Here is a 12781-nt window from a genome sequence, read left to right on the forward strand (position 1 = left end):
TTTCCACTCAAGGCTAGCATTCTACAACCTTGAGCACAGCATCACTTCCATCACTTCCAGTTTTCTGGTGGTTAATTGGAGAAGAGCATCTCATTGACTTTCCTGCCTGAGGTGGTTTGGAATTGCAATCCTCAGATCTCAACCTCATGAGTACCTGGGATTATAGGTATAAGCTACTGGCTCCCAGCTCTCTGCTTCTCTCTCTCTCTTCTCTCTCTCTCTCTCTCTCTCCTCTCCTCTCTCTCTCTCTCCCTCCCTCTCTCTCTCTCTCCTCTCTCTCTCTCCTCTCTCTCTCTCTCTCTCTCTCTTCTCTCTCTCTCCTCTCCTCTCTCTCTCTTCTCTCTCTCTCTCTCTCTCTCCCCTCCCTCCCTCCCTCCCTCCCTCTCTCTCTCTCTCTCTCCTCCCTCCCTCCCTCCCTCCCTCTCTCTCTCCTCTCTCTCTCTCTCTCTCTCTCTCTCTCTCTCTCTCTCTCTCTCTCTCTCTCTCTCTCTCTCTCTCTCTCTCTTCTCTTGTGTTTTGGAGTTTGATCACAATGAACTTGAAACATCTTTTCTTTTTCTTTTTCTCTGAATCTCAAGCATGAAAAAATTCTTGCCTTGTGGGGTGTGGGAGATGATTCCCTATACATGAAGCAGTCTTGCCAAGTAAGCCTAGAATGTACGCTAGTTACTATTCACTGTGGACTGTGGACTGCTATATGTGTGGGAGGTAAGATGAGCATTTTCCTTTCTTCTCATTGAATGAAGTGAAGATCACTCCTTTTCTCTCCAAGCCAGCATCTTTCTCCATGGGGCTTGAAACCCCATAGATTACAAGTGGGCTGCATGTCATGTGGGTTAAACCTAAGGCTACCCTAATCCCAGGTCTGTTTTGCCCAGTTCTTATCTTTAGAGGGAGGTATTTGAACCCTAAGAGGACCTTCCTTTTTCTCTGTAATATTAAGCGCTCTAAATGAGTCTGAAAAATTGTAGGCATTAAGCACACAAAAAGGGAATTGTATGCCACTCAGGCTCCATGTTCCATATAAGTAGCTTTTCTGTGTAAGGTTTGTCCTCAGGATGGCATGCAGTTGACGATGTTTATCATCCTTAATTTGAGTTCCTTAATTCTCTTCACTTTCCCTGTTTGGGAAAGTGAGGCACTCCCAAATAATCCCTTCTTATTAACTTGATCACATTTCTTACTTGGCCATCTTTTTTGATTAGGTAAAACCTGCTTTCATTACTATTTAAGAGGAAATACATAGTTCATGACGACAGAAATTGTGATAGTGTATCAGGGTTCACTATAAGAGATGCCTTTGGCCATTAAGAACCAATATGAAGCTGCTGGGATGCTCAGTTACAAATAGGGACAGACCAGTGTGATGCAGATACATGAAAGCATTGATAACTCCAGGGAAACCACACATACTATGAACCCAAATTGGCTATAAGCAAACCCTGAACAGTAAACCAGAGGAGGAAAAGAAGTAACAGTGATAGGATCTGTGTAGCTCCTCAGGGAATTGTGGTGCTTAGCAGATCCACAATTCAGTATCTAAAACCCTTGAGGCAATGTACTCTGGAACTCAACATCCTTCAGATGTTAGGAAGGTGTTAAAGTACATATCTTGCCTCTACACATTATGTAACACCCTCAGAGAGGTCTAGGGCAGGACCCCATTATGAGACATTTTTGTCAGCAAAGTGGATAAATATTCACACCAAAGTGAGTACAAAAAAGATTAAAAATAACTAAGTCAGTCTAGGTCAGATTTTTTTCCCACTAAATGAGATCAAGCCAGGTTATATTTTTTGACATCAAATGAGTTAATAAAATACTTTGGGCTTTAAGAACTTTTGTATTTTTGCATTGCTAATAGTAGACTGTGAGCCTGAATTCAAAAGCAAACAAATATGAAATCTGGGTCCTGCTACAAGTCAACAAAACGAATGATTCTCACATTCTGTTATCCTTGCTCCCAGAAAAATATTTGGTGAAAAATATTTGTTCTTTTGGATGGCTGAAACAACTTCAGTTTTCAGTGTGAATGAGTTATCACACACACACACACACACTCACACACTCACACACACACACGCACACATGAAGATTAAAAAAATGAGTCCTATCCTTTTCTGAATGGTTACCTCTCTTCCAAATTCTTAAAATGAAGTAATGAAACAGATGTTTAGTACCACACGCCAGCCGTTAATCAACAGAAGTGCTGATAATTTTACCTTTTCCTCCTGACTTAGCTCTACAATATTACTACCCTTTTGTACTTTTGGATATTAAAATCATATTAATAATCAAGAACTATATTAATCTGTCTGAAAGTTAAATAATGCAGTGCCACATTTTCAGGCTAGTGGCAGCCAATGGGTATAATTTACTGAGCACAAGCTTAGCTCCTTTCTTCTCTGGAGAATCAAGACTGTTTTCATTTTTCTTTCTTTTTTTTAGAGTAATTATCATTATGATGTCTCAGCATATGTCATAAAAGTCAGTGCCATTTGGCTGAGTAGCCCTTTTAAGTTATGTATTGAAGTTATAGGAGTGAACTCACCAGAGGCAGGGTATAAAGGCTATCTTTTTGGAGTAGATATCTCCTTCCTTTCCATGGGGTTCTATTTGGGGTGCTTAGAAATAAAGGTCAGAAAAATTCTCACACACTAAGTTTGGGGAATTCTCTTCTGTGGTGCTTCCTGTCTAAGTATCTTCGGGTAATTTACCTTTAGGGACTTGGTGTTTCTACCTGCTGGAGAGAGAAATGGTTTCCCTTTCTTGAATTTTCAACTGTATTGAGAAGTTGAAAGTAGTATTTCCTGAGAACTTCTCTTCATGTATGAAGTCAGTTGTATATACTGGAGAAATTTAGGCATCTCCTCTGCTATTCATGTCTAGGGCCCCCTTCCCAGGTAATGTAAAAGCTGGAGTTCTGAGGTGTTGATTTGATTAAATGTGCCAGTTGGCTGACTTCCGTTCTTCCACATAGCACATTCCTGAAGACTTTAGTGCAAGTTGACTTCCTTAGCACAGTTTACCTTTTCTGTTGTTATTCAATCATATTCGTTCCTTGTGACCTGCAACAGCTGTTCTTTCACCAATTACGCCATTTCTTCCTGATAAATTAAAAACAATTCTAATTAAGTGCAATAATGAAACTATCAATCTATGTTACTGAGGCAGAGCTGTAATGTAATTAGTTATTGATACCACAATGCAGGGTTTTGTTAGAATGAGAGTAGAATGGGTGGCTAACTCTCAGATTCTTGCAAAACAATTAGTCATGGGTGGATATACATATGTAATTTATCTGGTTGTTTTCTCAAAGGACATTTGTTTGGTTAATATGATCCACTGGAGAAGTATAATATTTTTCTGTACTATTACACAATGATTCTCAATATTACTAATGAAGTTTATTTCTTTCACATAACCTTAGGAATAATTAATTTTTAGGAAAAAACAAGTAGAGAAACTCATAGAAAGTATGGAGATATAATTAAATGTTTTGTTGTTTGGATTCTTCTAAATTATTATTAATTTTGTGTATTTCTTTCTTGATACTCATTGGATCCAGGTACTATTTAAAAATTACTTAGTAACTGCTTACTTTACACGCTTTGTTTAGAGTAACGGTATAAAGCAGCTGAATATATTTCCCCAGCACTTTATTAAAATGGAACACTTTATTAAAAACTATATATATGAACATTCTTTTAACAAGTAAAAACCACATTCATTGAATGTCTGAACATTGAAAAACAATCTGCAAAATCTGCATTCACATTGTGTGCCACCATATCCCTTGAATAAATAACAAATGTTTCTTGAATCTCTAGCTAACATGAACGAAATTAGTTTATTTTTCAGACAAAGGTAAGATTGTGTGACTGTTTAGTTTTTCAGTAACTCTAAGTGTTCTGCATTGTAAACATTTAACTTAACCAGTGAATGAATTTTTAAAAGGGTCCTTATAAGTTATGGCTCTTCAGGAGAGTGAGAAAGATTCTTGAATCAGCCAACCAGCAACAGTTCTTAGTCAGCGTCCTTTTTCGGGCTGTCTAAAATTCTGCCCTGCTCCTTGCAAGGAATCATATGTCTCATGAAAACCGACTGCTGAACTACCAGTGTTTCCATTTTCACGATCATATGTTGGTCTTCAGCTCCTGTGTGTCCTTGTGCATGTGAATTCTGGTGTCAATATTGAGTTTATTACGTTAGTAGCAGGTGTACCTACTACTGCAAGTTTCTTGGCTTTTGGGGAACATAGGCTGCTTACAGGTAAAAGGGGACCAACATATAACCACTGCTGGGGGCATGTTGATGAATGTTCACTACACAGAGGCAGGCAAGAAGCTTACAGACTTGACATGCTTGACAAATTTTTAAAAAACAGAATAGAAAATTGACCAATTTAGGAATTAAAACTCATCAAGTTATCCATCATCCTCCCAGATGACTGAAAATTTAGATTTTCATTGAAAATGGTAGAAATAAAGGATTTTGTCAATCGACATTCCTGGATTATATAATGTAAGAAACACACAGATGACAGTTTCCTGGTGAGGAATCTATAAACTGTAATAGGAAGAAAGTACTAAGACTTCTTTGGTTTGGATAGGATGGAGTTAGAAAGGAGGATGAAACAACTTAAGTTACACGACTTAACCAGCTATCCCAGGGCAAAGTCAGAACGACCAGTGATTAGCACAACATTGATTTCATAGAAGGAAAAGTTTCATTGTTTAGCAGTGAGCTCTATTGAAGAAGACCAAGATTTATCAACATGTGTCAGGCTGTACTATGATGCCTATAGAAGAATATGCAGCAGGGAAAAATGCCTTTGTTGCAAGTCTCTCTATTTAAAAGGGATTTAAAGTTCTATAGGATTGCTGGATGGCAAAGAGATCAGCAAAATCAGAGAGCATTATTCCAATTTATGCTAATTTCTTCTACCTAACCTCAACTTTATGCTAATTTTCTCCCATATAACCTCACAGACATTTTCCCCCTATTTCTTGGTGAAGTTATAAAATATGTGTTTTCACTCCTCCTAATAATTCTATTCTCTTGAACTTCTTTTTATTCAAACAGTGAGGGTATCCTGAGCAATTGCCTTGAGAAATGGATGTGACAAACCAGAAAGAAGAAAAAAATAACCGCTAATCTCTTCCTAGATTTAACCCACCAAGAGAGCACTAAACTTAGACAATGATGTTTGGGGAAATAGGATGAGACTGATGAAAAATACTTTTACCTCTCTAACACATTCTGCCCCTTCTATTGCTATGGCCATATTTCCTCCAGCAGACTTTTACCCAACCTGAACTCTAGCAAGCAGCAAGATCACCAGAAAAGGGTGCCTGTTGAATCCATGTGTTCTCTCCAAAGTCTCAGAGGCCCAGAGTGCAGGGAGACTAGAGAGATTCCCACACATGGACTTGCCACCTTGTCTCATATAGTCTGTGCAAACTCTACTCGTCACTTGAAAGCTTACCCAGGGAGATAATCTCTTGAGATTTCAAGGTATCATATAAGCTATGAAAGATAAGTTACACTTTTTTATATAAGTAAACAGTGTTCATTCACAGGAAAGTGGAAGGAATTGTTCTTGTGGCCTTTGTTTTTAGTTAAAATGTGCTCAGTTATTTTGTGGAACACAACTGTATTTACATGCCACTTACAGAACTAAGGATTCTAAATAGATAATGATATTTCTTCTTTACTCTATACACTTCCATGCAAGAGATGCAACTTATTTTTATGAAAGGGAATAAATCCAACAGCAAGTGGATTTAATGACCTATATGGTTAGAATTTCTAGGATCATTATCATTGACCTTTTGTTTTCTACTTTTGTCTTAGTAATTGCGCACACATGTATGTAGTATTTTTCTTCTATATGAGATGAAGGTAAAATAATAAATATCATCACATTTTAAAAATAGGAAACTTCACTATAGATGTGGAAGATACCCATGCATTCAGCCATTTACTTACTTGGGAAGCAGGCATCAATGAAAGCCAGGAATAATATACAAGTGGTTATTCTTATATTATTTCTTCATATAAAGCTGTTTTTAATTCTGATTTTCTTGTATATACAACCAGTTCTTGTGTTTGAGAAGCATTTTTTTCTAGAATGTAGTCATTTCATCTTAGCTCAGAGGTCTTGCAAGGTATTTATCTCTGTCTCTGCCTTTTTCTGTGAGTTTGTATGTGTGCTTCTCTCTTCATTCTAGAATTTAATCGCTGACTACAAAAGTAAACCTACAAACAAATTTAAAAACTGTCTAATTTGCTGAGGTAAAAGCCACTTTTAATTTAAAAATCTTCTCATCTTATGCTACCTTTCTGTTGCAAGCTGAGTAAGATAAATATGAAAACAACAAAAATCTCTTGGTGTTGCCAGCTGCATAAAATACTGAGATCAAGAAAAATAGGAATTTCCTTCTCTCCATACAACTAAATTTTCCTTGTATTCCTAATTTTATCAATATATTTAAGAGATATTAATTCAGTTAATGAACTCATTTATATGTAGGAATGAATTTGAATTTACACGAAGGACAAATTTCTTCTTTGAAGTCAGAGAAGCAATGGCATTAACTTTTACAAGTTACTTCTAATCCAACATCCTTTCACCAGTTTAAAAAGCTTTCTCTTTCCATTCAGGTTTACCCTGAATGGAGAAAACACCCAAACATTTTTTTCTATTCATCTAAGATTTATGGAACACCCAGTATCTACAAGCTACTATATGTCCTGCCTTAGATACAAGGATAAACAAAATCCCTTTCCTCAAGGAGGCTGCATTCTTGTAGAGAAGATAAAACTTATACACACGTAACAAAATCCACGTAGAAAATGATAAATTTAGCACGAAAAGTGCAGATAAATTGTCATGGGCATGAAAGTCTGGGGAGATTGCAGAACATAACAAGGTTTTAAAGTGTTATTCATTTGTAAACATCTCTCACAGGTGGGCTCGTGGCAATAATGCCCAGAGACTATTATTAACACTTTACCTGGAAGGCACCATTTTCGTATCTTGGGCCTGTTTGTGCTCTGCTAGAACATGGAGAATACCAACAAAAAGGAATTACACTATGGTAAGCACCATGTGAGCCGGTAGACAAATAACTTGGTGGTACACTGAATGACAAATCTCTCTTCCAAATGCAACTACCTTAAGAGGAAAATTTTATAATGTGCTCGTGAGATGAAAATTTGATTGTCTCCCTTTGCTTGTTGAGCTTAAGGAGTTGGGACGCTTGGCACTGAAGACCCTGAAAGCAAAGGGTATTTGAAACACACACAGAAAGAAAGCCCTCTCCATCAGGAGACAGATGGCATGATTTGCTTTAATGGGCCATGTGTTCCTGTCTGGCCTAAGTCCGACAATATAAGCTCTCTAGGCTCATTGGTTTATCCTGAAAAAGCATTTTCTTTTCTTGTAAAAAAAAGACTCTGGGCTGAAAACTCAAGCTTAGTTTCTATCGTATGTACTCATTACAGGTAAGATTAACTCAATACTACATAAGGCAAACTTTACTCAATCAGAAAAATTATGAGTAAGAATTGATTTACTTATGTAACTCAAAAGGCCATTGTACACCCATGAATATATACAGATACAGGGTCTCAAAAATTATCACCCACTCTCATGGTGGTCTCTAACTCTCAGCAAATTGGCTCCTTGGTACCCTTCCCATGTCTATGACACTTGAGCCACTTGCAACAGCAAGGGAATGCTTTCTTTTGATTGCTGGTACCAGGTAACATATCCTCCAATCTGAATGAGGAATAACATTCCATCTAAAAGTTTATTGACAGAGAATAGGAAAAGATTTTTAGTCAGAAAAAAAACAACAAAAAAACCCCACTGTATCACAGTGCTTTAGAAGTCTTGCTACATTTTATTTAATATCAGATGCTTATCCAATTGCTAGAAGACCCCAAGATCTATCTGTGCCAAGTAGTTAAGAACAATAAACCTCACAACTTGGAATGTAGACTATGTGTGTGTATGCTCATGGATGTGTGTATACACAGAATGGGAACAAGGAAATAGAGACACATATTTATTAGGAAAATCTGACCATCAGCAAATATATTGAATAACTGAGCCAGCAGCCACTGGAGAATGTATGTAACCCTAGTAGTTTGAGATGCCAGTCTGTGCAAACACCTCAGCAGAACTCAGGGCATAGCTGGATGCAGTGGTATGTGACTACCATCCTGAGGTATGTGGATGAAGGCAGGCTTAGGCAGAAAAGCTTTTGAGACTCCATTTTCATGGAGGGAAATTGGATATAATAGAAATGACTCATTCCATCAATAGCAGGGAACCAGAAGTAGATACGTTGCAGTTCAGGAAAACACGCAAGTGAGAAATGAGACTGTATCTTAAAAAAATAACCAGCAAAAATCAAGACTAGAGGTATGATTCAAGTGGCAGAACACCATGTAAGCACATGGCTTACAGTCCAAATTCCAGTTCATAAAAATCATCCTGAAATACCAAAGAAGTTTATGAGCCCTGCTTAAGACCTTAATATAGTCAATAATCTCTTCTGAGACTTACATAATGATTTGGGGGGTCAAAATATTGTTAAGTATGATGTACATAAACCATTTATTTTGATGGTACAATATATTCATGGATATAAGCAATTTATGATTTAGGAAATAGTGATAAACAGAGTTGCTTCTCCCACTGCCCTTGGGATATAAGGAGTGTCTGTGAACAACATAAAATCAAAGCAGTGTGTTTCGCTTTGAAAAGCCATTATTCTCTTCAAATCACAATTTTGCATGGCTGTTTGGAGTAGGCACAAGCAAGACTGCTTTGGTTCACGTCTCCTACCATTTCATTGTAATTCTATCTCATAGCTTCTAGATTTTCTTTTGATGTTTTCCCTTTCTAATTTGTAAATGTGGGTACTGAAGGAGATCCCAGTGTTAATAGGGGCATTCATTGTTCCTGATGTCTAAGGAGCTTCTGCAAACCTAAACTGCTTCGGAGAGGAGAATCCTCATGTCAGAAAGACAGCTAGGAGTATGATCACTCAGGGTACTGAAGACCAAGCTGACAGTGTAGTGACACTTGTGTATGTTATAATAATATTAAGATGGTGGTGACCAAGGTAAAACAATCCGATGATCTTTCAACTTCTTTGGACACAGGTTCAGGTGAGAAAAATGACACTCTGTCTCTTCAAATCTTCCCAGAATCAGGGAAGTATGCCAGGAAAAGTTGAAGTCCTGTGTGTACTCCTTTGCCTTCCGGTCCATAGGTCTGCCCAGGGGTTCCCTCTCCTGGCTCTCTCTGGTGTCACCTTCTTTGGCTCTTCCTGCTCTGCCTCTTGGCAGGTGGTGGAAATCAATAGGCAATAATAGGTGGGAAATGGTTGTGTTCCTTGGAGGAATTTCTGAGATAAACGGGAGGCCTTGTAGTTATTATATGACTAATGAATGCTGTTTTCCCTCACTGCACTCAGATATAGGCAGTGTTATTGAACCTGGCCTTGGCCAACTGTGGTATTGATTTTCTTTGCTGATTTCAAATTCCCTTCTCAAGGAACCTTAACTAAAGACTTGAAATAGGGAAACCAATTCAAATTAGACAAAGTGTGCACTGAATTTCAGACCTAGATTTTAATGGATGGCTTTGGGTAAATGCTTAGGTTGGCCTTTTCTAATATGTATTTATATTTTGTATAGAATTTTTGGTCTTCTTTTTACTGCAAAGAGTACCTGAATAAGGCTATATTAATATGTGGCCATTCTTCCTGATCTTTTGTATACGCTTAAAAAGTAATTACCATTGTATATTCTGTTGCTATAGAGTCACTTGTTGTGGACATTTAATAGAAATGGAATCATGCACCATGTGTTTTTCATGTTTCACTTTTTTTGTTACAAAATATGTTATCAATCAGCTCTTTAGTATGATTTCTACATTTGAATGGCTTGTGACAAAACCCTAAAATTATGACTAAATTTTCTATTTTCTTGGCTCTCACGCACATTGGAAGGCTTTTCACTGTTTATATTTTAGGCTTTTTAATTATTATTGTAAAGATAATACCCAGTTATATAAGCCGAGAAAGAATACATTTCTTTTTGGACACTGTCACCCCTTCACTCACTTTCCCAGTTTTTCCTTCCCATCCTCACCCACAAGTTGTATAGTTCACTTACAACATAGTGTTAAGTGTGTAACCACTGCTGCATTTCTTCCTCTTTAGCCTTTCCATTTCTGTGCCCCTGCCCTGCCAAAGAGAGAGATATGCAAACAAGAAAGTTGGAGAAAAAAAACTTGGGAAGGTGTAACAATGTTCAAGAAGTAATGTACCCATTAACTTATGAATGTAACTGCAACCCCTGTGAATATCACCCGAAGAATAAAATAAAAATAAAAAATAACAGCAACAAAACCCTCTTGTTTCCATTTCCTGGAGTTCATTTCAATAACTATTATTTTATATGATCAGATGCACATAGGTTTTGTATTTTTCTCATAAAAATATCTTCTTTTGGTCACACTGTGTGCGAATGCAGAGGCCTGTGTAATTATGGCCTGGTGTGTGTGTGTGTGTGTGTGTGTGTGTGTGTGTGTACCATCTAATGTGTTTACTTGTAAATTTATAGGCACAATCTAGCTACTTCAAATGAGGGAAACCTTATAACCTATGTCTCTCTGGTTCTGGCTTATTGAACTTACATTTCCCCCCAAGTCTTTCTATTTCCATTCCTTCTGAGGTCTTATCCTGATGTATGATGGAAAGGGCTCTCACATGTGAACACCTATTTTCCGTGGGTTCTTCTTTTGTTGCTAGCAGAAATTTTCTTGTGTTTGAATTATTTTTAAAGGAACCATTTTAGTTTCTAATCTAAAGATTCCTAGAGATGTGGTGCAATGAGTTTCTCCTTTCTTATATCTCTGACTTTTACAGAACCTGTGGACATGGTTGAATCTCCTCTTGACAATGAGAAGGCTAGAATCTGTCTAGGGAGTCAGGGGTCTCTGTCTCTAATGACAGAAATCTCCAACGTCACTTGATGGGGGGGGGCGGAAATACAACTACTCACCATGTGCATTGTTGCTAAGCCACTGGCTTCAGAAATCAGCCATCTTACTTCACCAATTGGTATTTATGTTATCTTAATCAGTCAGCTAGAAAGTCAGACACTTTTAAGTAGTAACTCAGTAAAAGCTTGAGACCAAAATACAAAATCTATTGAACGACACTGGCATGCTTGCTCATGTACAGAACTAATAAAGATAATGTTTGTGGTAGTCCCTAATATTAATATGTGGTAGTCTAATATTAATATGTATTTACACTCTGGTGGGTACAGTGTGAAGAACTTTACACACAGTGGTTGCATGAGAATGTAGAATGACACATGACCATCCAATAACATTTCATTACTGATCTCAAACCTAATAAGAGTTTTCCCCAATTTCATAGTGACTGGAGAGTTTGCAGAGATGGAAGTAATCATCGATCTAAATTCCGTGCTGAGATCGTGCAAGTAGAAATCCTGGCCAATCTGTGAATAGTAAGTAGCAAGAATGGGGGGGGGGGAAACAAACATTTTATTGTTTTAAATCACCTTCGTATGCATTTGTTTAGTAAGAGATTTGCATCTGCATCCTAAGTAATTTTATCCCTACTGATTCAGTCAAGTGGAAATCAGACATGCAGCAAAGTAATATAGATAATGTGGTCCTAGAGCTTGATTTCCTAACTACTATTCCCATGGTCTTACCTTAATATAAGTAGCCTCTGTCTCCACATTTAAAGATAACATTATTAGAGCTCTGAGAACTTGCAGTCTTGGTTAATTTCTTAAATCTATGTCTTGAACACGGTTCCACGATGCCAAATTTTCTTCTATAATGCCTATCTAAAAATATTATGTAGGCTCTATTCTTGACCTTGTTGTGTGAGTTATTCTGTAACAGAATTAAGTGCATTGCAGTATAGCAAAACACATAAAGGAATATCTCCTTGGTTGTGTATGTGGAATATTTTGCAGAGGAAGTGGAGTTTGTCACACACACATATACATACATAGAGGTGGAGGCAGAATTTTAAGAGTTCCTGAGTTTTCTAGTGTATGTTATTGTTATAATCTCCTTCTATTGAATATGGATGGGCCTGTGCATGTGATGCATATTTCTTCCTTGCTTAAGGTTAGTTACATGGCACAGGTAAAAGGATTTTGAAGGTATAACCATGGGCTTTAAATCAATGGGATGAGTATTCTTGATTGGATGAAGGGTGGGAGTGTTTGGGCAATATGGATGAACAGGAATCTAATCTGCACTCCACGGCTGGTAAGTCTTGCGTTGAACCAGGATGAAATGGCAGACCTCGTGCAACTGCATTGTCGCCCTTCCAGGTGAGTTCCTTTAGCATTTAGAACTGATTCTACTGCACAAGGACTTCTGAGTTCTCCATTCTAAGTCTACTTCCCAAAGAAGAAAACATAGAAAAACTTCACCAAGTCCCCCTCTCCCTGCCCACCCTGGCCCAGCTATGCAAAGAGGGAATGAATTTTTTTTTCCTGAAATCTTCTACTCCTTTTAGAGTATCTCTTTGGCAGAGTTGGGATGTTTCTGCCTTGAAATTTCTATTTGCATTTTGCTTTTCCTTATGGCACTAGCAGCTTTCTAAAAATAGGATTGATGTCTGGTCTATATCCACATAGCCTCTAGTTCCTAGTCTTTTCTATTTCTTGCACGTATCACAAAATATCTGCTGAGCCAACAAAT

At 37.6% G+C, this 12781-nt stretch overlaps 1 long non-coding RNA gene across 1 annotated transcript in view; it reads left to right on the top strand.

Annotated features, from left to right (window-relative positions):
- The window catches only part of LOC150052943 (uncharacterized), a 626716-nt gene that overhangs the window by 92018 nt on the left and 521917 nt on the right, over window positions 1-12781 (top strand). The window contains exon 2 of the long non-coding RNA XR_016538137.1: window positions 11472-11562. This is a non-coding gene — a long non-coding RNA (uncharacterized LOC150052943). The remainder of the gene's footprint in view (window positions 1-11471; window positions 11563-12781) is intronic.

This window comes from Megascapheus bottae, chromosome 16 (genome assembly GCF_031878675.1).
Source record: "Megascapheus bottae isolate mThoBot1 chromosome 16, mThoBot2.hap1, whole genome shotgun sequence".
NCBI classification, from domain to species: Eukaryota; Metazoa; Chordata; class Mammalia; order Rodentia; family Geomyidae; genus Megascapheus; species Megascapheus bottae.